The 2,785-nt window shown below is 35.6% G+C and overlaps 1 pseudogene across 1 annotated transcript; it reads left to right on the top strand.

Annotated features, from left to right (window-relative positions):
• The first annotated feature begins 344 nt into the window (after positions 1-344).
• On the top strand, positions 345-2,442 carry LOC122678998 (annotated as a pseudogene). The gene has a single exon (XR_006336308.1). The product of XR_006336308.1 is annotated as a cyclin-C-like (transcript).
• Positions 2,443-2,785: the final 343 nt, after the last annotated feature.

Below are 2,785 nucleotides of genomic sequence, written 5' to 3'. Positions count from 1 at the left end.
CATTATAAAGAAAGAAGTTATAAAAATTTGTTAAAATAATGATGTTTAAGGACTAGCATGATGCTGCTGCTGCTAAGTCACTTCAGTCGTGTCCGACTCTGTGCGACCCCATCCCTGGGATTCTCCAGGCAAGAACACTGGAGTGGGTTGCCATTTCCTTCTCCAATGCATAAAAGTGAAAAGTGAAAGCAAAAATGCAAGGAATTCAGCGTTTACTGATTATTTGACACTCTAAAATTCTGGTCAGTACTAAAGACAGAAATAAAGAGGGTACAAAATGAGTTGTTTTAATAAGGTTTATTATTGTTATTACTTACATTTAAAAAGTCATGTTGAAAATGTATGGAGATCAAGGAGCGAGGTGACCGGGAGGGTTGGGTCTATGGTCGCTCCGCGGGCCGTTCCGCCGGCTGGTGCTTTTTTATCAGGGCAAGCTGTGTTCCATGGCAGGGAACTTTTGGCAGAGCTCCCACTATTTACAATGGATTTTGGATAAACAAGATCTGTTGAAGGAACGCCAAAAGGATTTAAAGTTTCTCTCAGAAGAAGAGTATTAGAAATTACAGATATTTTTTACAAATGTTATCCAAGCACTAGGTGAACATCTTAAATTAAGACAACAAGTTATTGCCACTGCTACGGTCTATTTCAAGAGATTCTATGCAAGGTATTCTCTGAAAAGTATAGATCCTGTATTAATGGCTCCTACATGTGTGTTTTTGGCATCCAAAGTAGAGGAATTTGGAGTAGTCTCAAATACAAGATTGATTGCTGCTGCTACTTCTGTATTGAAAACTAGATTTTCATATGCCTTTCCAAAGGAATTTCCTTATAAGATGAACCATGTATTAGAATGTGAATTCTATCTTTTAGAATTAATGGATTGTTGCTTGATAGTGTATCATCCTTATAGACCTTTGCTCCAGTATGTGCAGGACATGGGCCAAGAAGACATGTTGCTTCCCCTTGCATGGAGGATAGTGAATGATACCTACAGAACGGATCTTTGCCTACTGTATCCTCCTTTCATGATAGCTTTAGCTTGCCTGCATGTGGCCTGTGTTGTACAGCAGAAAGATGCCAGATAGTGGTTTGCTGAGCTTTCTGTGGATATGGAGAAGATTTTGGAAATAATCAGGGTTATTTTAAAATTGTATGAGCAGTGGAAAAATTTTGATGAGAGAAAAGAAATGGCAACTATTCTTAGTAAGATGCCGAAACCAAAACCTCCTCCAAACAGTGAAGGAGAGCAGGGTCCAAATGGAAGTCAGAACTCTAGCTACAGCCAATCTTAAAACATTCCGAAGAATTTCATAGTGGACCAGTTGGAAATAAACCATTGGACAGATTTCAGTAATGTCTTCAATGGAACACAAATGAAAATGAATAGCTTGTTTCTGTCAAGCATATTGGGAAGTGATTTTATTTTTGCAAAATGTTTTCCTTACCTAATTTGATTCTAATACATAATTGTTTAAAATCTATTGTTTATGAAAGTTTGGAAAGGTTCTAAGAGGACCTACAGACAGACATACAGAGACTTTTGAAAATAGCTTCTGATTAGTAAAATTTTTCTTAATTTGGATAATAGAAATTTTAGCTTTTTATTAAGCCAGAAAACATGAAACATAATTTGTTTAAAATTCTCTTTGGTCACTGAATGACCAAAAAAGGAAATAAGTCAAAATATATGGGGGTCTTTTTTTTTTTCTCCTTAAGTTAAACTTTAAAATTGTATTTAAGGAATCAAATCTTACAAAATCCTGGAAGGTTTTGGTGATGATGATGATTTCAGGGAAATGAATCAATTACCTATGATTTTAAAGTATATTTTATTCAGTAGCTTTGGTATCTTGCCATGGAGGATACTAGCCCAGCCTAGCAGAAAAGTGCAATATGTACAGCATACTTTTGACATTTTAAAAGTTATACTCCATAACCATTTTGAAATGCTGGGCAAACATTTTAAAAAATTGCATTTAATTCAGTTAATCAGGCATTTTGAATGCTAATTGGATGGAAACTGTAATATGGTTGAAATTTGTTAACATTTTTGTTATTTTTACTGTGAAGTTTTTATATGACGTACACACCCTGGTTTATTTTTGTGTCTTAGTGTGGACTTACAGATTTATTACAGGAATCCTGAGCCAGGAACACAGTCAGGTTTCAGGCCAGTTAGATACTGGCTGTTCTTAATTCTCATCTGAGTGTAGGACTTCAGACTAAATGTTATGTCAGTGGGACTTTGCTGTCTGTAGACGTTACTAAATTACATGATCGTTTTCTTCAGACTTGAAGGAGAGTGATAAAATTTGGAGTCATAGGATATTGATGTACAATTTAAGGATTAAAAATTTTTATAATTCAATTGTGAATAATGGATTATTAAATGTTGACTTCCTAGTATAAAACTACAAGAATAAAAATACATTCTCCAGCTAAAAAAAAAAAAAAAAGAAAATGTATGTATCGGGCAAAGGTTTTACACGCTGGACTCCAAGGCCCTGTTGCAATATCTACTGCCACCTTCTGGCAGAGGAGAAGTGATGATAATCTTTTAGTTGCAAACCTACAAACTTAAGTCACGGTTACCATTATGCAGTCATCTAAATGTCAAGCAGCTGGATGATAACAATTATTTCTGTTCTGTATTGTACACTCTAATTGTGTTGCTATCAGATCAAGGGCCCCAGGAACTTGCCACTGGCTGGTTAAGCTTGGTGTCTTATCCCATTCTAATTCCGCTATTGCTGAGTGGTTTTAGGATTTCCTTAGGTTTGTT

This window comes from Cervus elaphus, chromosome 21, assembly GCF_910594005.1.
Source record: "Cervus elaphus chromosome 21, mCerEla1.1, whole genome shotgun sequence".
Lineage (NCBI taxonomy): Eukaryota > Metazoa > Chordata > Mammalia > Artiodactyla > Cervidae > Cervus > Cervus elaphus.
This window is presented reverse-complemented; position numbering and strand designations above follow the sequence as displayed.